This window comes from Phalangium opilio, unplaced genomic scaffold (genome assembly GCF_054372755.1).
Source record: "Phalangium opilio isolate 3A_F unplaced genomic scaffold, DU_Popi_V2 ptg000019l_1, whole genome shotgun sequence".
Taxonomy (NCBI): domain Eukaryota; kingdom Metazoa; phylum Arthropoda; class Arachnida; order Opiliones; family Phalangiidae; genus Phalangium; species Phalangium opilio.
Genome location: NW_028324152.1, coordinates 5,235,347 through 5,260,337, shown reverse-complemented (window position 1 = coordinate 5,260,337; position 24,991 = coordinate 5,235,347). Strand labels below are relative to the sequence as shown.

Here is a 24,991-nt window from a genome sequence, read left to right as displayed (position 1 = left end):
AGCGCGTTCGTCTGTTAACCAATAGGTTGGTGGTTCGAGCCCACCCGGGAGAGGTGTTGTAGGTTCTCAGATGTAGCGTGAAAAGTCATAACTTTTCCACAATACCTGAAAAAACATTTTATTTCTGAGTTTCCGTGGCTCAATGGTTAGCGCGTTCGTCTGTTGACCAATAGGTTGGTGGTTCGAGCCCACCCGGGAGAGGTGTTGTGGGGTCTCAGATGTAGCGTAGAAAGTCAAATACTTTTCCACAATACGTGACAACCATTTAATTTCTGAGCTTCCGTGGCGCACTGGTTAGCGCGTTCAGCTGTTAACCGAAAGGTTGGTGTTTCGAGCCCACCCGGGAGAGATGTTGTGGGGTATCAGATGTAGCGTGAAAAGTCATCACTTTTCCACAATACCTGAAAAACCTTTAATTTCTGAGTTTCCGTGGCTCAATGGTTAGCGCGTTCGGCTGTTAACCAATAGATTGGTGGTTCGAGCATACCCGAGAGCGGTGTTGTGAGGTCTCTGATGTGACGTAAAAAGTCAGAGTTTTTCCACAATACCTGACGAACATTTAATTTTTGGGCTTCCGTGGCTCAATGGTTAGCGCGTTCAGCTGTTAACCGAAAGGTTGGTGGATCGAGCCCACCCGGGATAGGTGTTGTGGGGTCTCAGATCGACCGTGAAAAGTCATAACTTTTACACAATACCTGACAACCATTTAATTTCTGAGCTTCAGTGGCTCAATGGTTGGCGCGTTCGGCTGTTGGCCAATAGGTTGGTGGTTCGAGCCCACCCGGGAGAGGTGTTGTGGGGTCTCAGATGTAGCGTGAAAAGTCATAACTTTTCCACAATACCTGAAAAACTTTTAATTTCTGTGTTTCCGTGGCTCAATGTTTAGCGCGTTCGTCTGTTAACCAATAGGTTGGTGGTTCGAGCCCACCCGGGAGAGGTGTTGTAGGTTCTCAGATGTAGCGTGAAAAGTCATAACTTTTCCACAATACCTGAAAAAACATTTTATTTCTGAGTTTCCGTGGCTCAATGGTTAGCGCGTTCGTCTGTTAACCAATTGGTTGGTGGTTCTAGCCCACTCGGGAGAGGTGTTGTGGGGTCTCAGATGTAGCGTGAAAAGTCAGAGCTTTTCCACAATACCTGACAAATATTTAATTTCTGAGCTTCCTTGGCTCAATGGTAGGCGCGTTCGGCTGTTAACCAATAGGTTGGTGGTTCGAGCCCACCCGGGAGAGATGTTGTGGGGTCTCAGATGTAGCGTGAAAAGTCATAACTTTTCCACAATACCTGAAAAACATTTAATTTCTGAGTTTCCGTGGCTCAATGGTTAGCGCCTTCGGCTGTTAACCAATAGGTTGGTGGTTCGAACCCACCCGGGAGCGGTGTTGTGAGGTCTCTGATGTGACGTAAAAAGTCAAAGTTTTTCCAAAATACCTGACGACCATATCATTTTTGGGCTTCCGTGTGGCAATGGTTAGCGCGCTCAGCTGTTATTCAAAAGGTTGATGGTTCGAGCCCACCTGGTAGCGGTGTTGTGAGGTATCAGTTGTAACGTAAAAAGTCAGAGTTTTTCCACAATACCTGACGAACATTTAATTTTTGGGCTTCCGTGGCGCAATGGTTAGCGCGTTCAGCTGTTAACCAAAAGGTTCGTGGTTCGAGCCCACCCAGGATAGGTGTTGTAGGGTCTCAGATCTACCGTGAAAAGTCATAACTTTTCCACTATACCTGACAACCACTTAATTTCTGAGCTTCCGTGGCGCAATGGTTAGCGCGTTCGTCTGTTAACCTATAGGTTGGTGGTTCGAGCCCACCCGGGAGAGGTGTTGTGGGGTCTCAGATGTAGCGTGAAAAGTCATAACTTTTCCACAATACCTGAAAAACATTTAATTTCTGAGCTTCCGTGGCTCAATGGTTGGCGCGTTTGGCTGTTGACCAATAGGTTGGTGGTTCGAGCCCACCCGGGAGAGGTGTTGTGGGGTCTCAGATGTAGCGTAGAAAGTCAAAACTTTTCCACAATACGTGACAACCATTTAATTTCTGAGCTTCCGTGGCGCACTGGTTAGCGCGTTCAGCTGTTAACCGAAAGGTTGGTGTTTCGAGCCCACCCGGGAGAGATGTTGTGGGGTCTCAGATGTAGCGTGAAAAGTCATCACTTTTCCACAATACCTGAAAAACCTTTAATTTCTGAGTTTCCGAGGCTCAATGGTTAGCGCGTTCGTCTGTTAACCAATTGGTTGGTGGTTCGAGCCCACTCGGGAGAGGTGTTGTGGGGTCTCAGATGTAGCGTGAAAAGTCATAGCTTTTCCACAATACCTGACAAATATTTAATTTCTGAGCTTCCGTGGCTCAATGGTAGGCGCGTTCGGCTGTTATCCAATAGGTTGGTGGTTCGAGCCCACCCGGGAGAGGTGTTGTGGGGTCTCAGATGTAGCGTGAAAAGTCATAACTTTTCCACAATACCTGAAAAACATTTCATTTCCGAGTTTCCGTGGCTCAATGGTTAGCGCGTTCGGCTGTAATCCAACAGGTTGGTGGTTCGAGCCCACCCGGGAGCGGTGTTTTGGGATCTCAAATGTAACGTAAAAAGGCAAAGTTTTTCCACAATACCTGTCGACCATTTAATTTTTGGGCTTCCGTGGCGCAATGGTTAGCTCGTTCGGCTGTTAACCGAAAGGTTGGTGGTACGAGCCCATCCGGGAGCGGTGTTGTGAGGTCTCTGATGTAACGTAAAAAGTCAGAGTTTTTCCACAATACCTGACGAACATTTAATTTTTGGGCTTCCGTGGCGCAATGGTTAGCGCGTTCAGCTGTTAACCGAAAGGTTGTTGGTTAGACCCCACCCGGGATTGGTGTTGTAGGGTCTCAGATGTAGCGTGAAATGTCATCACTTTTCCACAATACCTGAAAAACCTTTAATTTCTGAGTTTCCGTGGCTCAATGGTTAGCGCGTTCGGCTGTTAACCAATAGATTGGTGGTTCGAGCATACCCGGGAGCGGTGTTGTGAGGTCTCTGATGTGACGTAAAAAGTCAGAGTTTTCCACAATACCTGACGAACATTTAATTTTTGGGCTTCCGTGGCGCAATGGTTAGCGCGTTCAGCTGTAAACCGAAAGGTTGGTGGTTCGAACCCACCCGGGAGCGGTGTTGTGAGGTCTCTGATGTGGCGTGAAAAGTCATCACTTTTCCACAATACCTGAAAAACCTTTAATTTCTGAGTTTCCGTGGCTCAATGGTTAGCGCGTTCGGCTGTTAACCAATAGATTGGTGGTTCGAGCATACCCGAGAGCGGTGTTGTGAGGTCTCTGATGTGACGTAAAAAGTCAGAGTTTTTCCACAATACCTGATGAACATTTAATTTTTGGGCTTCCGTGGCTCAATGGTTAGCGCGTTCAGCTGTTAACCAATAGGTTGGTGTTTCGAGCCCACCCGGGAGAGGTGTTGTAGGTTCTCAGATGTAGCGTGAAAAGTCATAACTTTTCCACAATACCTAACAACTATTTAATTTCTGAGCTTCCGTGGCTCAATGGTTGGCGCGTTCGGCTGTTGACCAATAGGTTGGTGGTTCGAGCGCACCCGGGAGAGGTGTTGTGGGGTCTCAGATGTAGCGTAGAAAGTCAAAACCTTTCCACAATACGTGACAACCATTTAATTTCTGAGCTTCCGTGGCGCACTGGTTAGCGCGTTCAGCTGTTAACCGAAAGGTTGGTGTTTCGAGCCCACCCGGGAGAGATGTTGTGGGGTCTCAGATGTAGCGTGAAAAGTCATCACTTTTCCACAATACCTAACAACTATTTAATTTCTGAGCTTCCGTGGCTCAATGGTTGGCGCGTTCGGCTGTTGACCAATAGGTTGGTGGTTCGAGCGCACCCGGGAGAGGTGTTGTGGGGTCTCAGATGTAGCGTAGAAAGTCAAAACCTTTCCACAATACGTGACAAACATTTAATTTCTGAGCTTCCTTGGCGCACTGGTTAGCGCGTTCAGCTGTTAACCGAAAGGTTGGTGTTTCGAGCCCACCCGGGAGAGATGTTGTGGGGTCTCAGATGTAGCGTGAAAAGTCATAACTTTTCCACAATACCTGAAAAACATTTCATTTCCGAGTTTCCGTGGCTCAATGGTTAGCGCGTTCGGCTGTAATCCAACAGGTTGGTGGTTCGAGCCCACCCGGGAGCGGTGTTTTGGGATCTCAAATGTAACGTAAAAAGGCAAAGTTTTTCCACAATACCTGTCGACCATTTAATTTTTGGGCTTCCGTGGCGCACTGGTTAGCGCGTTCAGCTGTTAACCGAAAGGTTGGTGTTTCGAGCCCACCCGGGAGAGATGTTGTGGGGTCTCAGATGTAGCGTGAAATGTCATCACTTTTCCACAATACCTGAAAAACCTTTAATTTCTGAGTTTCCGTGGCTCAATGGTTAGCGCGTTCGGCTGTTAACCAATAGATTGGTGGTTCGAGCATACCCGGGAGCGGTGTTGTGAGGTCTCTGATGTGACGTAAAAAGTCAGAGTTTTTCCACAATACCTGACGAACATTTAATTTTTGGGCTTCCGTGGCTCAATGGTTAGCGCGTTTTGCTGTTAACCAATAGGTTGGTGTTTCGAACCCACCCGGGAGCGGTGTTGTGAGGTCTCAGATCTACCGTGAAAAGTCATAACTTTTCCACAATACCTGACAACCATTTAATTTCTGAGCTTCTGTGGCTCAATGGTTGGCGCGTTCAGCTGTTAACCGAAAGGTTGGTGGTTCGAGCCCACCCGGGAGAGATGTTGTGGGGTCTCAGATGTAGCGTAAAAAGTCAAAACTTTTCCACAATACGTGACAACCATTTAATTTCTGAGTTTCCGTGGCTCAATGGTTAGCGCGTTCGGCTGTTAACTAATAGGTTGGTGGTTCGAACCCACCCGGGAGCGGTGTTGTGAGGTCTCTGATGTGACGTAAAAAGTCAAAGTTTTTCCACAATACCTGACGACCATATCATTTTTGGACTTCCGTGTGGCAATGGTTAGCGCGCTCAGCTGTTATTCAAAAGGTTGGTGGTTCGAGCCCACCTGGGAGCGGTGTTGTGAGGTATCAGTTGTAACGTAAAAAGTCAGAGTCTTTCCACAATACCTGACGAACATTTAATTTTTGGGCTTCCGTGGCTCAATGGTTAGCGCGTTCGGCTGTTAACCAACAGGTTGGTGGTTCGAGCCCACCCGGGAGAGGTGTTTTGGGATCTCAAATGTAACGTAAAAAGGCAAAGTTTTTCCACAATACCTGTCGACCATTTAATTTTTGGGCTTCCGTGGCGCAATGGTTAGCGCGTTCGGCTCTTAACCAACAGGTTGGTGGTTCGAGCCCACCCGGGAGAGGTGTTGTGAGGTCTCTGATGTAACGTAAAAATCAGAGTTTTTCCACAATACATGACGAACATTTAATTTTTGGGCTTCCGTGGTGCAATGGTTAGCGCGTTCAGCTGTTAACCGAAAGGCTGTTGGTTAGAGCCCACCCGGGATAGGTGTTGTAGGGTCTCAGATGTACCGTGAAAAGTCATAACTTTTCCACAATACCTGACAACCATTTAATTTCTGAGCTTCCGTGGCTCAATGGTTAGCGCGTTCGGCTCTTAACCAACAGGTTGGTGGTTCGAGCCCACCCGGGAGAGGTGTTGTGGGGTCTCAGATGTAGCAAGAAAAGTCATAGCATTTCCACGATACCTGACAACCATTTAATTTCTGAGCTTCTGTGGCTCAATGGTTGGCGCGTTCAGCTGTTAACCGAAAGGTTGGTGGTTCGAGCCCACCCGGGAGAGATGTTGTGGGGTCTCAGATGTAGCGTAAAAAGTCAAAACTTTTCCACAATACGTGACAACCATTTAATTTCTGAGTTTCCGTGGCTCAATGGTTAGCGCGTTCGGCTGTTAACTAATAGGTTGGTGGTTCGAACCCACCCGGGAGCGGTGTTGTGAGGTCTCTGATGTGACGTAAAAAGTCAAAGTTTTTCCACAATACCTGACGACCATATCATTTTTGGACTTCCGTGTGGCAATGGTTAGCGCGCTCAGCTGTTATTCAAAAGGTTGGTGGTTCGAGCCCACCTGGGAGCGGTGTTGTGAGGTATCAGTTGTAACGTAAAAAGTCAGAGTCTTTCCACAATACCTGACGAACATTTAATTTTTGGGCTTCCGTGGCTCAATGGTTGGCGCGTTCAGCTGTTAACCGAAAGGTTGGTGGTTCGAGCCCACCCGGGAGAGATGTTGTGGGGTCTCAGATGTAGCGTGAAAACTCATAACTTTTCCACAATACCTGAAAAACATTTAATTTCTGAGTTTCCGTGGCTCAATGGTTAGCGCGTTCGGCTTTTAACCAATAGGTTGGTGTTTCGAACCCACCCGGGAGCGGTGTTGTGAGGTCTCTGATGTGACGTAAAAAGTCAAAGTTTTTCCAAAATACCTGACGACCATATCATTTTTGGGCTTCCGTGTGGCAATGGTTAGCGCGCTCAGCTGTTATTCAAAAGGTTGATGGTTCGAGCTCACCTGGGAGCGGTGTTGTGAGGTATCAGTTGTAACGTAAAAAGTCAGAGTTTTTCCACAATACCTGACGAACATTTAATTTTTGGGCTTCCGTGGCGCAATGGTTAGCGCGTTCAGCTGTTAACCAAAAGGTTCGTGGTTCGAGCCCACCCGGGATAGGTGTTGTGGGGTCTCAGATGTAGCGTGAAAAGTCATAACATTTCCACAATACCTGACAACCATTTAATTTCTGAGCTTCCGTGGCTCAATGGTTAGCGCGTTCGGCTGTTAACCAATAGGTTGGTGGTTCGAGCCCACCCGGGAGAGGTGTTGTGGGGTCTCAGATGTAGCGTAAAAAGTCAAAACTTTTCCACAATACGTGACAACCATTTAATTTCTGAGCTTCCGTGGCTCAATGGTTAGCGCGTTCGGCTGTTAACCAACAGGTTGGTGGTTCGAGCCCACCCGGGAGAGGTGTTGTGGGGTCTCAGATGTAGCGTGAAAAGTCATAACATTTCCACAATACCTGACAACCATTTAATTTCTGAGCTTCCGTGGCTCAATGGTTAGCGCGTTCGGCTGTTAACCAATAGGTTGGTGGTTCGAGCCCACCCGGGAGAGGTGTTGTGGGGTCTCAGATGTAGCGTAAAAAGTCAAAACTTTTCCACAATACGTGACAACCATTTAATTTCTGAGTTTCCGTGGCTCAATGGTTAGCGCGTTCGGCTGTTAACCAATAGGTTGGTGGTTCGAACCCACCCGGGAGCGGTGTTGTGAGGTCTCTGATGTGACGTAAAAAGTCAAAGTTTTTCCACAATACCTGACGACCATATCATTTTTGGACTTCCGTGTGGCAATGGTTAGCGCGCTCAGCTGTTATTCAAAAGGTTGGTGGTTCGAGCCCACCTGGGAGCGGTGTTGTGAGGTATCAGTTGTAACGTAAAACGTCAGAGTTTTTCCACAATACCTGACGAACATTTAATTTTTGGGCTTCCGTGGCGCAATGGTTTGCGCGTTCAGCTGTTAACCGAAAGGTTCGTGGTTAGAGCCCACCCGGGATAGGTGTTGTAGGGTCTCAGATGTACCGTGAAAAGTCATAACTTTTCCACAATACCTGACAACCATTTAATTTCTGAGCTTCCGTGGCTCAATGGTTAGCGCGTTCGGCTCTTAACCAACAGGTTGGTGGTTCGAGCCCACCCGGGAGAGGTGTTGTGGGGTCTCAGATGTAGCAAGAAAAGTCATAGCATTTCCACGATACCTGACAACCATTTAATTTCTGAGCTTCCGTGGCTCAATGGTTAGCGCGTTCGGCTGTTAACCAATAGGTTTGTGGTTCGAGCCCAACTGGGAGAGGTGTTGTGGGGTCTCAGATGTAGCGTAAAAAGTCAAAACTTTTCCACAATACGTGACAACCATTTAATTTCTGAGCTTCCGTGGCGCACTGGTTAGCGCGTTCAGCTGTTAACCGAAAGGTTGGTGTTTCGAGCCCACCCGGGAGAGATGTTGTGGGGTCTCAGATGTAGCGTGAAATGTCATCACTTTTCCACAATACCTGAAAAACCTTTAATTTCTGAGTTTCCGTGGCTCAATGGTTAGCGCGTTCGGCTGTTAACCAATAGATTGGTGGTTCGAGCATACCCGGGAGCGGTGTTGTGAGGTCTCTGATGTGACGTAAAAAGTCAGAGTTTTTCCACAATACCTGACGAACATTTAATTTTTGGGCTTCCGTGGCTCAATGGTTAGCGCGTTTTGCTGTTAACCAATAGGTTGGTGTTTCGAACAAACCCGGGAGCGGTGTTGTGAGGTCTCAGATCTACCGTGAAAAGTCATAACTTTTCCACAATACCTGACAACCATTTAATTTCTGAGCTTCTGTGGCTCAATGGTTGGCGCGTTCAGCTGTTAACCGAAAGGTTGGTGGTTCGAGCCCACCCGGGAGAGATGTTGTGGGGTCTCAGATGTAGCGTAAAAAGTCAAAACTTTTCCACAATACGTGACAACCATTTAATTTCTGAGTTTCCGTGGCTCAATGGTTAGCGCGTTCGGCTGTTAACTAATAGGTTGGTGGTTCGAACCCACCCGGGAGCGGTGTTGTGAGGTCTCTGATGTGACGTAAAAAGTCAAAGTTTTTCCACAATACCTGACGACCATATCATTTTTGGACTTCCGTGTGGCAATGGTTAGCGCGCTCAGCTGTTATTCAAAAGGTTGGTGGTTCGAGCCCACCTGGGAGCGGTGTTGTGAGGTATCAGTTGTAACGTAAAAAGTCAGAGTCTTTCCACAATACCTGACGAACATTTAATTTTTGGGCTTCCGTGGCTCAATGGTTGGCGCGTTCAGCTGTTAACCGAAAGGTTGGTGGTTCGAGCCCACCCGGGAGAGATGTTGTGGGGTCTCAGATGTAGCGTGAAAACTCATAACTTTTCCACAATACCTGAAAAACATTTAATTTCTGAGTTTCCGTGGCTCAATGGTTAGCGCGTTCGGCTTTTAACCAATAGGTTGGTGTTTCGAACCCACCCGGGAGCGGTGTTGTGAGGTCTCTGATGTGACGTAAAAAGTCAAAGTTTTTCCAAAATACCTGACGACCATATCATTTTTGGGCTTCCGTGTGGCAATGGTTAGCGCGCTCAGCTGTTATTCAAAAGGTTGGTGGTTCGAGCCCACCTGGGAGCGGTGTTGTGAGGTATCAGTTGTAACGTAAAAAGTCAGAGTCTTTCCACAATACCTGACGAACATTTAATTTTTGGGCTTCCGTGGCTCAATGGTTGGCGCGTTCAGCTGTTAACCGAAAGGTTGGTGGTTCGAGCCCACCCGGGAGAGATGTTGTGGGGTCTCAGATGTAGCGTGAAAACTCATAACTTTTCCACAATACCTGAAAAACATTTAATTTCTGAGTTTCCGTGGCTCAATGGTTAGCGCGTTCGGCTTTTAACCAATAGGTTGGTGTTTCGAACCCACCCGGGAGAGATGTTGTGGGGTCTCAGATGTAGCGTGAAAAGTCATAACTTTTCCACAATACCTGAAAAACATTTCATTTCCGAGTTTCCGTGGCTCAATGGTTAGCGCGTTCGGCTGTAATCCAACAGGTTGGTGGTTCGAGCCCACCCGGGAGCGGTGTTTTGGGATCTCAAATGTAACGTAAAAAGGCAAAGTTTTTCCACAATACCTGTCGACCATTGAATTTTTGGGCTTCCGTGGCGCAATGGTTAGCGCGTTCGGCTCTTAACCAACAGGTTGGTGGTTCGAGCCCACCCGGGAGAGGTGTTGTGAGGTCTCTGATGTAACGTAAAAATCAGAGTTTTTCCACAATACATGACGAACATTTAATTTTTGGGCTTCCGTGGTGCAATGGTTAGCGCGTTCAGCTGTTAACCGAAAGGCTGTTGGTTAGAGCCCACCCGGGATAGGTGTTGTAGGGTCTCAGATGTACCGTGAAAAGTCATAACTTTTCCACAATACCTGACAACCATTTAATTTCTGAGCTTCCGTGGCTCAATGGTTAGCGCGTTCGGCTCTTAACCAACAGGTTGGTGGTTCGAGCCCACCCGGGAGAGGTGTTGTGGGGTCTCAGATGTAGCAAGAAAAGTCATAGCATTTCCACGATACCTGACAACCATTTAATTTCTGAGCTTCCGTGGCTCAATGGTTAGCGCGTTCGGCTGTTAACCAATAGGTTTGTGGTTCGAGCCCAACTGGGAGAGGTGTTGTGGGGTCTCAGATGTAGCGTAAAAAGTCAAAACTTTTCCACAATACGTGACAACCATTTAATTTCTGAGCTTCCGTGGCGCACTGGTTAGCGCGTTCAGCTGTTAACCGAAAGGTTGGTGTTTCGAGCCCACCCGGGAGAGATGTTGTGGGGTCTCAGATGTAGCGTGAAATGTCATCACTTTTCCACAATACCTGAAAAACCTTTAATTTCTGAGTTTCCGTGGCTCAATGGTTAGCGCGTTCGGCTGTTAACCAATAGATTGGTGGTTCGAGCATACCCGGGAGCGGTGTTGTGAGGTCTCTGATGTGACGTAAAAAGTCAGAGTTTTTCCACAATACCTGACGAACATTTAATTTTTGGGCTTCCGTGGCTCAATGGTTAGCGCGTTTTGCTGTTAACCAATAGGTTGGTGTTTCGAACCCACCCGGGAGCGGTGTTGTGAGGTCTCAGATCTACCGTGAAAAGTCATAACTTTTCCACAATACCTGACAACCATTTAATTTCTGAGCTTCTGTGGCTCAATGGTTGGCGCGTTCAGCTGTTAACCGAAAGGTTGGTGGTTCGAGCCCACCCGGGAGAGATGTTGTGGGGTCTCAGATGTAGCGTAAAAAGTCAAAACTTTTCCACAATACGTGACAACCATTTAATTTCTGAGTTTCCGTGGCTCAATGGTTAGCGCGTTCGGCTGTTAACTAATAGGTTGGTGGTTCGAACCCACCCGGGAGCGGTGTTGTGAGGTCTCTGATGTGACGTAAAAAGTCAAAGTTTTTCCACAATACCTGACGACCATATCATTTTTGGACTTCCGTGTGGCAATGGTTAGCGCGCTCAGCTGTTATTCAAAAGGTTGGTGGTTCGAGCCCACCTGGGAGCGGTGTTGTGAGGTATCAGTTGTAACGTAAAAAGTCAGAGTCTTTCCACAATACCTGACGAACATTTAATTTTTGGGCTTCCGTGGCTCAATGGTTGGCGCGTTCAGCTGTTAACCGAAAGGTTGGTGGTTCGAGCCCACCCGGGAGAGATGTTGTGGGGTCTCAGATGTAGCGTGAAAACTCATAACTTTTCCACAATACCTGAAAAACATTTAATTTCTGAGTTTCCGTGGCTCAATGGTTAGCGCGTTCGGCTTTTAACCAATAGGTTGGTGTTTCGAACCCACCCGGGAGCGGTGTTGTGAGGTCTCTGATGTGACGTAAAAAGTCAAAGTTTTTCCAAAATACCTGACGACCATATCATTTTTGGGCTTCCGTGTGGCAATGGTTAGCGCGCTCAGCTGTTATTCAAAAGGTTGATGGTTCGAGCTCACCTGGGAGCGGTGTTGTGAGGTATCAGTTGTAACGTAAAAAGTCAGAGTTTTTCCACAATACCTGACGAACATTTAATTTTTGGGCTTCCGTGGCGCAATGGTTAGCGCGTTCAGCTGTTAACCAAAAGGTTCGTGGTTCGAGCCCACCCGGGATAGGTGTTGTAGGGTCTCAGATGTACCGTGAAAAGTCATAACTTTTCCACAATACCTGACAACCATTTAATTTCTGAGCTTCCGTGGCTCAATGGTTAGCGCGTTCGGCTCTTAACCAACAGGTTGGTGGTTCGAGCCCACCCGGAAGAGGTGTTGTGGGGTCTCAGATGTAGCGTGAAAAGTCATAACATTTCCACAATACCTGACAACCATTTAATTTCTGAGCTTCCGTGGCTCAATGGTTAGCGCGTTCGGCTGTTAACCAATAGGTTGGTGGTTCGAGCCCACCCGGGAGAGGTGTTGTGGGGTCTCAGATGTAGCGTAAAAAGTCAAAACTTTTCCACAATACGTGACAACCATTTAATTTCTGAGCTTCCGTGGCTCAATGGTTAGCGCGTTCGGCTGTTAACCAACAGGTTGGTGGTTCGAGCCCACCCGGGAGAGGTGTTGTGGGGTCTCAGATGTAGCGTGAAAAGTCATAACATTTCCACAATACCTGACAACCATTTAATTTCTGAGCTTCCGTGGCTCAATGGTTAGCGCGTTCGGCTGTTAACCAATAGGTTGGTGGTTCGAGCCCACCCGGGAGAGGTGTTGTGGGGTCTCAGATGTAGCGTAAAAAGTCAAAACTTTTCCACAATACGTGACAACCATTTAATTTCTGAGTTTCCGTGGCTCAATGGTTAGCGCGTTCGGCTGTTAACCAATAGGTTGGTGGTTCGAACCCACCCGGGAGCGGTGTTGTGAGGTCTCTGATGTGACGTAAAAAGTCAAAGTTTTTCCACAATACCTGACGACCATATCATTTTTGGACTTCCGTGTGGCAATGGTTAGCGCGCTCAGCTGTTATTCAAAAGGTTGGTGGTTCGAGCCCACCTGGAAGCGGTGTTGTGAGGTATCAGTTGTAACGTAAAACGTCAGAGTTTTTCCACAATACCTGACGAACATTTAATTTTTGGGCTTCCGTGGCGCAATGGTTTGCGCGTTCAGCTGTTAACCGAAAGGTTCGTGGTTCGAGCCCACCCAGGATAGGTGTTGTGGGGTCTCAGATCTACCGTGAAAAGTCATAACTTTTCCACAATACCTAACAACTATTTAATTTCTGAGCTTCCGTGGCTCAATGGTTGGCGCGTTCAGCTGTTAACCGAAAGGTTGGTGGTTCGAGCCCACACGGGAGAGATGTTGTGGGGTCTCAGATGTAGCGTGAAAAGTCATAACTTTTCCACAATACCTGAAAAACATTTAATTTCTGAGTTTCCGTGGCTCAATGGTTAGCGCGTTCGGCTGTTAACCAATAGGTTGGTGGTTCGAACCCACCCGGGAGCGGTGTTGTGAGGTCTCTGATGTGACGTAAAAAGTCAAAGTTTTTCCAAAATACCTGACGACCATATCATTTTTGGGCTTCCGTGTGGCAATGGTTAGCGCGCTCAGCTGTTATTCAAAAGGTTGATGGTTCGAGCCCACCTGGGAGCGGTGTTGTGAGGTATCAGTTGTAACGTAAAAAGTCACAGTTTTTCCACAATACCTGACGAACATTTAATTTTTGGGCTTCCGTGGCGCAATGGTTAGCGCGTTCAGCTGTTAACCAAAAGGTTCGTGGTTCGAGCCCACCCGGGATAGGTGTTGTAGGGTCTCAGATCTACCGTGAAAAGTCATAATTTTCCACAATACCTGACAACCACTTAATTTCTGAGCTTCCGTGGCGCAATGGTTAGCGCGTTCGTCTGTTAACCAATAGGTTGGTGGTTCGAGCCCACCCGGGAGAGGTGTTGTGGGGTCTCAGATGTAGCGTGAAAAGTCATAACTTTTCCACAATACCTGAAAAACATTTAATTTCTGAGCTTCCGTGGCTCAATGGTTGGCGCGTTCGGCTGTTGACCAATAGGTTGGTGGTTCGAGCCCACCCGGGAGAGATGTTGTGGGGTCTCAGATGTAGCGTGAAAAGTCATCACTTTTCCACAATACCTGAAAAACCTTTAATTTCTGAGTTTCCGTGGCTCAATGGTTAGCGCGTTCGGCTGTTAACCAATAGATTGGTGGTTCGAGCATACCCGAGAGCGGTGTTGTGAGGTCTCTGATGTGGCGTGAAAAGTCAAAGTTTTTCCACAATACCTGACGACCATATCATTTTTGGGCTTCCGTGTGGCAATGGTTAGCGCGCTCAGCTGTTATTCAAAAGGTTGGTGGTTCGAGCCCACCTGGGAGCGGTGTTGTGAGGTATCAGTTGTAACGTAAAAAGTCAGAGTTTTTCCACAATACCTGACGAACATTCAACTTTTGGGCTTCCGTGGCGCAATGGTTTGCGCGTTCAGCTGTTAACCGAAAGGTTCGTGGTTCGAGCCCACCCGGGATAGGTGTTGTGGGGTCTCAGATCTACCGTGAAAAGTCATAACTTTTACACAATACCTGACAACCATTTAATTTCTGAGCTTCAGTGGCTAAATGGTTGGCGCGTTCGGCTGTTGGCCAATAGGTTGGTGGTTCGAGCCCACCCGGGAGAGGTGTTGTGGGGTCTCAGATGTAGCGTAAAAAGTCAAAACTTTTCCACAATACGTGACAACCATTTAATTTCTGAGTTTCCGTGGCTCAATGGTTAGCGCGTTCGGCTGTTAACCAATAGGTTGGTGGTTCGAACCCACCCGGGAGCGGTGTTGTGAGGTCTCTGATGTGACGTAAAAAGTCAAAGTTTTTCCACAATACCTGACGACCATATCATTTTTGGACTTCCGTGTGGCAATGGTTAGCGCGCTCAGCTGTTATTCAAAAGGTTGGTGGTTCGAGCCCACCTGGGAGCGGTGTTGTGAGGTATCAGTTGTAACGTAAAACGTCAGAGTTTTTCCACAATACCTGACGAACATTTAATTTTTGGGCTTCCGTGGCGCAATGGTTTGCGCGTTCAGCTGTTAACCGAAAGGTTCGTGGTTCGAGCCCACCCAGGATAGGTGTTGTGGGGTCTCAGATCTACCGTGAAAAGTCATAACTTTTCCACAATACCTAACAACTATTTAATTTCTGAGCTTCCGTGGCTCAATGGTTGGCGCGTTCAGCTGTTAACCGAAAGGTTGGTGGTTCGAGCCCACACGGGAGAGATGTTGTGGGGTCTCAGATGTAGCGTGAAAAGTCATAACTTTTCCACAATACCTGAAAAACATTTAATTTCTGAGTTTCCGTGGCTCAATGGTTAGCGCGTTCGGCTGTTAACCAATAGGTTGGTGGTTCGAACCCACCCGGGAGCGGTGTTGTGAGGTCTCTGATGTGACGTAAAAAGTCAAAGTTTTTCCAAAATACCTGACGACCATATCATTTTTGGGCTTCCGTGTGGCAATGGTTAGCGCGCTCAGCTGTTATTCAAAAGGTTGATGGTTCGAGCCCACCTGGGAGCGGTGTTGTGAGGTATCAGTTGTAACGTAAAAAGTCACAGTTTTTCCACAATACCTGACGAACATTTAATTTTTGGGCTTCCGTGGCGCAATGGTTAGCGCGTTCAGCTGTTAACCAAAAGGTTCGTGGTTCGAGCCCACCCGGGATAGGTGTTGTAGGGTCTCAGATCTACCGTGAAAAGTCATAATTTTCCACAATACCTGACAACCACTTAATTTCTGAGCTTCCGTGGCGCAATGGTTAGCGCGTTCGTCTGTTAACCAATAGGTTGGTGGTTCGAGCCCACCCGGGAGAGGTGTTGTGGGGTCTCAGATGTAGCGTGAAAAGTCATAACTTTTCCACAATACCTGAAAAACATTTAATTTCTGAGCTTCCGTGGCTCAATGGTTGGCGCGTTCGGCTGTTGACCAATAGGTTGGTGGTTCGAGCCCACCCGGGAGAGATGTTGTGGGGTCTCAGATGTAGCGTGAAAAGTCATCACTTTTCCACAATACCTGAAAAACCTTTAATTTCTGAGTTTCCGTGGCTCAATGGTTAGCGCGTTCGGCTGTTAACCAATAGATTGGTGGTTCGAGCATACCCGAGAGCGGTGTTGTGAGGTCTCTGATGTGGCGTGAAAAGTCAAAGTTTTTCCACAATACCTGACGACCATATCATTTTTGGGCTTCCGTGTGGCAATGGTTAGCGCGCTCAGCTGTTATTCAAAAGGTTGGTGGTTCGAGCCCACCTGGGAGCGGTGTTGTGAGGTATCAGTTGTAACGTAAAAAGTCAGAGTTTTTCCACAATACCTGACGAACATTCAACTTTTGGGCTTCCGTGGCGCAATGGTTTGCGCGTTCAGCTGTTAACCGAAAGGTTCGTGGTTCGAGCCCACCCGGGATAGGTGTTGTGGGGTCTCAGATCTACCGTGAAAAGTCATAACTTTTACACAATACCTGACAACCATTTAATTTCTGAGCTTCAGTGGCTAAATGGTTGGCGCGTTCGGCTGTTGGCCAATAGGTTGGTGGTTCGAGCCCACCCGGGAGAGGTGTTGTGGGGTCTCAGATGTAGCGTGAAAAGTCATAACTTTTCCACAATACCTGAAAAACTTTTAATTTCTGAGTTTCCGTGGCTCAATGGTTAGCGCGTTCGTCTGTTAACCATTAGGTTGGTGGTTCGAGCCCACCCGGGAGAGGTGTTGTAGGTTCTCAGATGTAGCGTGAAAAGTCATAACTTTTCCACAATACCTGAAAAAACATTTTATTTCTGAGTTTCCGTGGCTCAATGGTTAGCGCGTTCGTCTGTTAACCAATTGGTTGGTGGTTCGAGCCCACTCGGGAGCGGTGTTGTGAGGTCTCTGATGTAACGTAAAAAGTCAGAGTTTTTCCACAATACCTGACGAACATTTAATTTTTGGGCTTCCGTGGCGCAATGGTTAGCGCGTTCAGCTGTAAACCGAAAGGTTGGTGGTTCGAACCCACCCGGGAGCGGTGTTGTGAGGTCTCTGATGTGGCGTGAAAAGTCAAAGTTTTTCCACAATACCTGACGACCATATCATTTTTGGGCTTCCGTGTGGCAATGGTTAGCGCGCTCAGCTGTTATTCAAAAGGTTGGTGGTTCGAGCCCACCTGGGAGCGGTGTTGTTAGGTATCAGTTGTAACGTAAAAAGTCAGAGTTTTTCCACAATACCTGAGGAACATTTAATTTTTGGGCTTCCGTGGCGCAATGATTTGCGCGTTCAGCTGTTAACCGAAAGGTTCGTGGTTCGAGCCCACCCGGGATAGGTGTTGTGGGGTCTCAGATCTACCGTGAAAAGTCATAACTTTTCCACAATACCTGACAACCATTTAACTTCTGAGCTTCAGTGGCTCAATGGTTGGCGCGTTCGGCTGTTGGCCAATAGGTTGGTGGTTCGAGCCCACCCGGGAGAGGTGTTGTGGGGTCTCAGATGTAGCGTAGAAAGTCAAAACTTTTCCACAATACGTGACAACCATTTAATTTTTGAGCTTCCGTGGCGCACTGGCTAGCGCGTTCAGCTGTTAACCGAAAGGTTGGTGTTTCGAGCTAACCCGGGAGAGATGTTGTGCGGTCTCAGATGTAGCGTGAAAAGTCATCACTTTTCCACAATACCTAACAACTATTTAATTTCTGAGCTTCCGTGGCTCAATGGTTGGCGCGTTCGGCTGTTGACCAATAGGTTGGTGGTTCGAGCTCACCCGGGAGAGGTGTTGTGGGGTCTCAGATGTAGCGTAGAAAGTCAAAACTTTTCCACAATACGTGACAACCATTTAATTTCTGAGCTTCCTTGGCGCACTGGTTAGCGCGTTCAGCTGTTAACCGAAAGGTTGGTGTTTCGAGCCCACCCGGGAGAGATGTTGTGGGGTCTCAGATGTAGCGTGAAAAGTCATAACTTTTCCACAATACCTGAAAAACATTTCATTTCCGAGTTTCCGTGGCTCAATGGTTAGCGCGTTCGGCTGTAATCCAACAGGTTGGTGGTTCGAGCCCACCCGGGAGCGGTGTTTTGGGATCTCTGATGTGGCGTGAAAAGTCAAAGTTTTTCCACAATACCTGACGACCATATCATTTTTGGGCTTCCGTGTGGCAATGGTTAGCGCGCTCAGCTGTTATTCAAAAGGTTGGTGGTTCGAGCCCACCTGGGAGCGGTGTTGTGAGGTATCAGTTGTAACGTAAAAAGTCTGAGTTTTTCCACAATACCTGACGAACATTCAATTTTTGGGCTTCCGTGGCGCAATGGTTTGCGCGTTCAGCTGTTAACCGAAAGGTTCGTGGTTCGAGCCCACCCGGGATAGGTGTTGTGGGGTCTCAGATCTGCCGTGAAAAGTCATAACTTTTACACAATACCTGACAACCATTTAATTTCTGAGCTTCAGTGGCTCAATGGTTGGCGCGTTCGGCTGTTGGCCAATAGGTTGGTGGTTCGAGCCCACCCGGGAGAGGTGTTGTGGGGTCTCAGATGTAGCGTAGAAAGTCAAAACTTTTCCACAATACGTGACAACCATTTAATTTCTGAGCTTCCTTGGCGCACTGGTTAGCGCGTTCAGCTGTTAACCGAAAGGTAGGTGTTTCGAGCCCACCCGGGAGAGATGTTGTGGGGTCTCAGATGTAGCGTGAAAAGTCATAACTTTTACACAATACCTGACAACCATTTAATTTCTGAGCTTCAGTGGCTCAATGGTTGGCGCGTTCGGCTGTTGGCCAATAGGTTGGTGGTTCGAGCCCACCCGGGAGAGGTGTTGTGGGGTCTCAGATGTAGCGTGAAATGTCATCACTTTTCCACAATACCTGAAAAACCTTTAATTTCTGAGTTTCCGTGGCTCAATGGTTAGCGCGTTCGGCTGTTAACCAATAGATTGGTGGTTCGAGCATACCCGGGAGCGGTGTTGTGAGGTCTCTGATGTGACGTAAAAAGTCAGAGTTTTTCCACAATACCTGACGAACATTTAATTTTTGGGCTTCCGTGGCGCAATGGTTAGCGCGTTCAGCTGTAAACCGAAAGGTTGGTGGTTCGAACCCACCCGGGAGCGGTGTTGTGAGGTCTCTGATGTGGCGTGAAAAGTCAAAGTTTTTCCACAATACCTGACGACCATATCGTTTTTGGGCTTCCGTGTGGCAATGGTTAGCGCGCTCAGCTGTTATTCAAAAGGTTGGTGGTTCGAGCCCACCTGGGAGCGGTGTTGTGAGGTATCAGTTGTAACGTAAAAAGTCTGAGTTTTTCCACAATACCTGACGAACATTCAATTTTTGGGCTTCCGTGGCGCAATGGTTTGCGCGTTCAGCTGTTAACCGAAAGGTTCGTGGTTCGAGCCCACCCGGGATAGGTGTTGTGGGGTCTCAGATCTGCCGTGAAAAGTCATAACTTTTACACAATACCTGACAACCATTTAATTTCTGAGCTTCAGTGGCTCAATGGTTGGCGCGTTCGGCTGTTGGCCAATAGGTTGGTGGTTCGAGCCCACCCGGGAGAGGTGTTGTGGGGTCTCAGATGTAGCGTAGAAAGTCAAAACTTTTCCACAATACGTGACAACCATTTAATTTCTGAGCTTCCTTGGCGCACTGGTTAGCGCGTTCAGCTGTTAACCGAAAGGTAGGTGTTTCGAGCCCACCCGGGAGAGATGTTGTGGGGTCTCAGATGTAGCGTGAAAAGTCATAACTTTTACACAATACCTGACAACCATTTAATTTCTGAGCTTCAGTGGCTCAATGGTTGGCGCGTTCGGCTGTTGGCCAATAGGTTGGTGGTTCGAGCCCACCCGGGAGAGGTGTTGTGGGGTCTCAGATGTAGCGTGAAATGTCATCACTTTTCCACAATACCTGAAAAACCTTTAATTTCTGAGTTTCCGTGGCTCAATGGTTAGCGCGTTCGGCTGTTAACCAATAGATTGGTGGTTCGAGCATACCCGGGAGCGGTGTTGTGAGGTCTCTGATGTGACGTAAAAAGTCAGAGTTTTTCCACAATACCTGACGAACATTTAATTTTTGGGCTTCCGTGGGAGCAATGGTTAGCGCGTTCAGCTGTAAACCGAAAGGTTGGTGTTTCGAGCCCACCCGGGAGAGATGTTGTGGGGTCTCAGATGTAGCGTGAAAAGTCATCACTTTTCCACAATACCTAACAACTATTTAATTTCTGAGCTTCCGTGGCTCAATGGTTGGCGCGTTCGGCTGTTGACCAATAGGTTGGTGGTTCGAGCCCACCCGGGGAGGTGTTGTGGTGTCTCAGATGTAGCGTAGAAAGTCAAAACGTTTCCACAATACGTGACAACCATTTAATTTCTGAGCTTCCTTGGCGCACTGGTTAGCGCGTTCAGCTGTTAACCGAAAGGTTGGTGTTTCGAGCCCACCCGGGAGAGATGTTGTGGGGTCTCAGATGTAGCGTGAAAATTCATAACTTTTCCACAATACCTGAAAAACATTTCATTTCCGAGTTTCCGTGGCTCAATGGTTAGCGCGTTCGGCTGTAATCCAACAGGTTGGTGGTTCGAGCCCACCCGGGAGCGGTGTTTTGGGATCTCAAATGTAACGTAAAAAGGCAAAGTTTTTCCACAATACCTGTCGACCATTTAATTTTTGGGCTTCCGTGGCGCAATGGTTAGCTCGTTCGGCTGTTAACCGAAAGGTTGGTGGTACGAGCCCATCCGGGAGCGGTGTTGTGGGGTCTCAGATGTAGCGTGAAAAGTCATAACGTTTCCACAATACCTGAAAAACATTTAATTTTTGGGCTTCCGTGGTGCAATGGTTAGCGCGTTCAGCTGTTAACCGAAAGGTTGTTGGTTAGAGCCCACCCAGGATAGGTGTTGTAGGGTCTCAGATGTACCGTGAAAAGTCATAACTTTTCCACAATACCTGACAACCATTTAATTTCTGAGCTTCCGTGGCTCAATGGTTAGCGCGTTCGGCTCTTAACCAACAGGTTGGTGGTTCGAGCCCACCCGGGTGAGGTGTTGTGGGGTCTCAGATGTAGCGTGAAAAGTCATAGCATTTCCACAATACCTGACAACCATTTAATTTCTGAGCTTCCGTGGCTCAATGGTTAGCGCGTTCGGCTGTTAACCTATAGGTTTGTGGTTCGAGCCCAACCGGGAGAGGTGTTGTGGGGTCTCAGATGTAGCGTAAAAAGTCAAAACTCTTCCACAATACGTGACAACTATTTAATTTCTGAGTTTCCGTGGCTCAATGGTTAGCGCGTTCGGCTGTTAACCAATAGGTTGGTGGTTCGAACCCACCCGGGAGCGGTGTTGTGAGGTCTCTGATGTGACGTAAAAAGTCAAAGTTTTTCCACAATACCTGACGACCATTTAATTTTTGGGCTTCCGTGGCGCAATGGTTTGCGCGTTCAGCTGTTAACCGAAAGGTTCGTGGTTCGAGCCCACCCGGGATAGGTGTTGTGGGGTCTCAGATCTACCGTGAAAAGTCATAACTTTTCCACAATTCATAACAACTATTTAATTTCTGAGCTTCCGTGGCTCAATGGTTGGCGCGTTCAGCTGTTAACCGAAAGGTTGGTGGTTCGAGCCCACACGGGAGAGATGTTGTGGGGTCTCAGATGTAGCGTGAAAAGTCATAACGTTTCCACAATACCTGAAAAACATTTAATTTCTGAGTTTCCGTGGCTCAATGGTTAGCGCGTTCGGCTGTTAACCAATAGGTTGGTGGTTCGAACCCACCCGGGAGCGGTGTTGTGAGGTCTCTGATGTGACGTAAAAAGTCAAAGTTTTTCCAAAATACCTGACGACCATATCATTTCTGAGCTTCCGTGGCGCAATGGTTAGCGCGTTCGTCTGTTAACCAACAGGTTGATGGTTCGAGCCCACCCGGGAGAGGTGTTGTGGGGTCTCAGATGTAGCGTAGAAAGTCATAACTTTTCCACAATACCTAACAACTATTTAATTTCTGAGCTTCCGTGGCTCAATGGTTGGCGCGTTCGGCTGTTGACCAATAGGTTGGTGGTTCGAGCCCACCCGGGAGAGGTGTTGTGGGGTCTCAGATGTAGCGTAGAAAGTCAAAACTTTTCCACAATACGTGACAACCATTTAATTTCTGAGCTTCCGTGGCGCACTGGTTAGCGCGTTCAGCTGTTAACCGAAAGGTTGGTGTTTCGAGCCCACCCGGGAGAGATGTTGTGGGGTCTCAGATGTAGCGTGAAAAGTCATAACTTTTCCACAATACCTGAAAAACATTTCATTTCCGAGTTTCCGTGGCTCAATGGTTAGCGCGTTCGGCTGTAATCCAACAGGTTGGTGGTTCGAGCCCACCCGGGAGCGGTGTTTTGGGATCTCAAATGTAACGTAAAAAGGCAAAGTTTTTCCACAATACCTGTCGACCATTTAATTTTTGGGCTTCCGTGGCGCAATGGTTAGCTCGTTCGGCTGTTAACCGAAAGGTTGGTGGTACGAGCCCATCCGGGAGCGGTGTTAAGAGGTCTCTGATGTAACGTAAAAAGTCAGAGTTTTTCCACAATACCTGACGAACATTTAATTTTTGGGCTTCCGTGGTGCAATGGTTAGCGCGTTCAGCTGTTAACCGAAAGGTTGTTGGTTAGAGCCCACCCGGGATAGGTGTTGTAGGGTCTCAGATGTACCGTGAAAAGTCATAACTTTTCCACAATACCTGACAACCATTTAATTTCTGAGCTTCCGTGGCGCAATGGTTAGCGCGTTTGTCTGTTAACCAATAGGTTGGTGGTTTGAGCCCACCTGGGAGAGGTGTTGTGGGGTCTCAGATGTAGCGTGAAAAGTCATAACTTTTCCACAATACCTAACAACAATTTAATTTCTGAGCTTCCGTGGCTCAATGGTTGGCGCGTTCGGCTGTTGACCAATAGGTTGGTGGTTCGAGCCCACCCGGGAGAGGTGTTGTGGGGTCTCAGATGTAGCGTAAAAAGTCAAAACTTTTCCACAATACGTGACAGCCATTTAATTTCTGAGCTTCCGTGGCGCAATGTTTAGCGCGTTCAGCTGTTAACCGAAAGGTTGGTGTTTCGAGCCCACCCGGGAGAGATGTTGTGGGGTCTCAGATGTAGCGTGAACAGTCATAACTTTTCCACAATACCTGACAACCATTTAATTTCTGAGCTTCCGTAGGTCAATGGTTAGCGCGTTCGGCTGTTATCCAATAGGTTGGTGGTTCGAGCCCACGCACTAACCATTGCGCCACGGAAGCCCAAAAATTAAATGTTCGTCAGGTATTGTGGAAAAACTCTGACTTTTTACGTTACATCTGAGACCTCACAACACCGCTCCCAGGTGGGCTCGAACCACCAACCTTTTGAATAACAGCTGAGCGCGCTAACCATTGCGCCACGGAAGCCCAAAAATGATATGGTCGTCAGGTATTGTGGAAAAACTTTGACTTTTTACGTCACATCAGAGCCCTCACAACACCGCTCCCGGGTGGGCTCGAACCACCAACCTATTGGTTAGCAGCCGAACGCGCTAACCATTGAGCCACGGAAACTCAGGAATCAAATGTTTTTCAGGTATTGTGGAAAAGTTATGAGTTTTCACGGTACATCTGAGACCCCACAACACCTCTCCCGGGTGGGCTCGAACCACCAACCTATTGGTTAACAGACGAACGCGCTAACCATTGAGCCACGGAAACTCAGAAATTAAATGTTTTTCAGGTATTGTGGAAAAGTTATGACTTTTCACGGTAGATCTGAGACGCCACAACACCTATCCCCGGTGGGCTCGAACCACCAACCTTTCGGTTAACAACTGAACGCGCTAACCATTGCGCCACGGAAGCCCAAAAATTATATGTTCGTGAGGTATTGTGTAAAAACTCTGACTTTTTACGTTACATCTGATGCCTCACAACACCGCTCCCAGGTGGGCTCGAACCACCAACCTTTTGAATAACAGCTGAGCGCGCTAACCATTGCCACACGGAAGCCCAAAAATGATATGGTCGTCAGGTATTGTGGAAAAACTTTGACTTTTTACGTAACATCAGAGACCTCACAACACCGCTCCCGGGTGGGCTCGAACCACCAATCTATTGCCTAACAGCCGAACGCGCTAACCATTGAGCCACGGAAGCTCAGAAATTAAATGGTTGTCACATATTGTGGAAAAGCTTTGACTTTTTACGCTACATCTGAGACCCCACAACACCTCTCCCGGGTGGGCTCGAACCACCAACCTATTGGTCAACAGCCGAACGCGCCAACCATTGAGCCACGGAAGCTCAGAAATTAAATAGTTGTTAGGTATTGTGGAAAAGTTATGACTTTTCACGCTACATCTGAGACCCCACAACACCTCTCCCGGGTGGGCTCGAACCACCAACCTTTCGGTTAACAACTGAACGCGCTAACCATTGCGCCACGGAAGCCCAAAAATTATATGTTCGTCAAGTATTGTTGAAAAACTCTGACTTTTTACGTTACATTTGAGACCTCACAACACGGTTCCCAGGTGTACTCGAACCACCAACCTTTTGAATAACAGCTGAACGCGCTAACCATTGCGCCACGGAAGCTCAAAAATGATATGGTCGTCAGGTATTGTGGAAAAACTTTGACTTTTTACGTCACATCAGAGACCTCCCAAGTACTGACTGCGCTCTACGCTGCTTAACTTCGGTGATCGGACGAGAACCGGTGTTTTCAGAGTGATATGGCCGTTGCCGAGAGTGCTAGTTAATAATTCGAATTTAAATTAAGTGAGACAAATTAACCTTCATCTTTTTAAACATTAACAAAAAGAAAATATGTTTGCTTTTTTCATATCTATTGGAATTTAAAAGAGGAAAAAAAAGTGAAAATGCCAACGGCACGCAGTGTTCCTAAGTGGTCTCCCTCCCAAGTACTGACTGCGCTCAACGCTGCTAAACTTCTGTGATCGGACGAGAACCGGTGTTTTCAGCGTGATATGGCCGTTGCCGAGAGTGCTAGATAATAATTTGAATTTAATTAACCTTCATCTTTATAAAACAATAACAAAAAGAAGATATATTTGGTTTTTTCATATCTGGTGGAATTTAAAAGAGGAAACAAAAAGGAAAAAGCCAACGGCACGCAGTGTTCCCAAGTACCGACTGCGCTCGACGCTGCTTAACTTCGGTGATCGGACGAGAACCGGTGTTTTCAGAGTGATATGGCCGTTGCCGAGAGTGCTAGTTAATAATTCGAATTTAAATTAAGTGAGACAAATTAACCATCATCTTTTTAAAACAATAACAAAAAGAAAATATGTTTGCTTTTTTCATATCTATTGGAATTTAAAAGACAAAAAAAGTGAAAAAGCTAACGGAACGCAGTGTTCCTACGTGCGGGGCCGAGTACTTAAGCAAAACGTAAAGAAACAAACCCCCTCCATAGGAAATGAGTTAGACTATACTTTGCAGGCTCGTAACTCTGTTTCTACTGGAGATACGGGGATATCCTTTGAGTATGTTATAGTCCAATTTGTCCCCCATCTAACCGTACTAAAAACATTGAG

The 24,991-nt window shown here is 47.4% G+C and overlaps 5 non-coding genes and 2 pseudogenes across 5 annotated transcripts; 5 read left to right on the top strand and 2 right to left on the bottom strand.

The window, feature by feature from the left end:
* Positions 1–3,069: 3,069 nt before the first annotated feature.
* On the top strand, positions 3,070–3,142 carry TRNAY-GUA (transfer RNA tyrosine (anticodon GUA)). The gene has a single exon. It is a non-coding gene; the product is annotated as a tRNA-Tyr (tRNA).
* A 2,132-nt stretch (positions 3,143–5,274) lies between these two features.
* Positions 5,275–5,347, top strand: TRNAK-CUU (transfer RNA lysine (anticodon CUU)). The gene has a single exon. It is a non-coding gene; the product is annotated as a tRNA-Lys (tRNA).
* A 4,336-nt stretch (positions 5,348–9,683) lies between these two features.
* On the top strand, positions 9,684–9,756 carry TRNAK-CUU (transfer RNA lysine (anticodon CUU)). The gene has a single exon. It is a non-coding gene; the product is annotated as a tRNA-Lys (tRNA).
* Positions 9,757–16,443: 6,687 nt separating this feature from the next.
* Positions 16,444–16,516, top strand: TRNAY-GUA (transfer RNA tyrosine (anticodon GUA)). Its single transcript has one exon. It is a non-coding gene; the product is annotated as a tRNA-Tyr (tRNA).
* Positions 16,517–18,501: 1,985 nt separating this feature from the next.
* Positions 18,502–18,574, top strand: TRNAY-GUA (transfer RNA tyrosine (anticodon GUA)). The gene has a single exon. It is a non-coding gene; the product is annotated as a tRNA-Tyr (tRNA).
* Positions 18,575–24,314: 5,740 nt separating this feature from the next.
* LOC149700325 (5S ribosomal RNA) lies at positions 24,315–24,433 on the bottom strand (annotated as a pseudogene).
* Positions 24,434–24,555: 122 nt separating this feature from the next.
* Positions 24,556–24,658, bottom strand: LOC149700324 (5S ribosomal RNA; annotated as a pseudogene).
* Between the last annotated feature and the right edge of the window lie 333 nt (positions 24,659–24,991).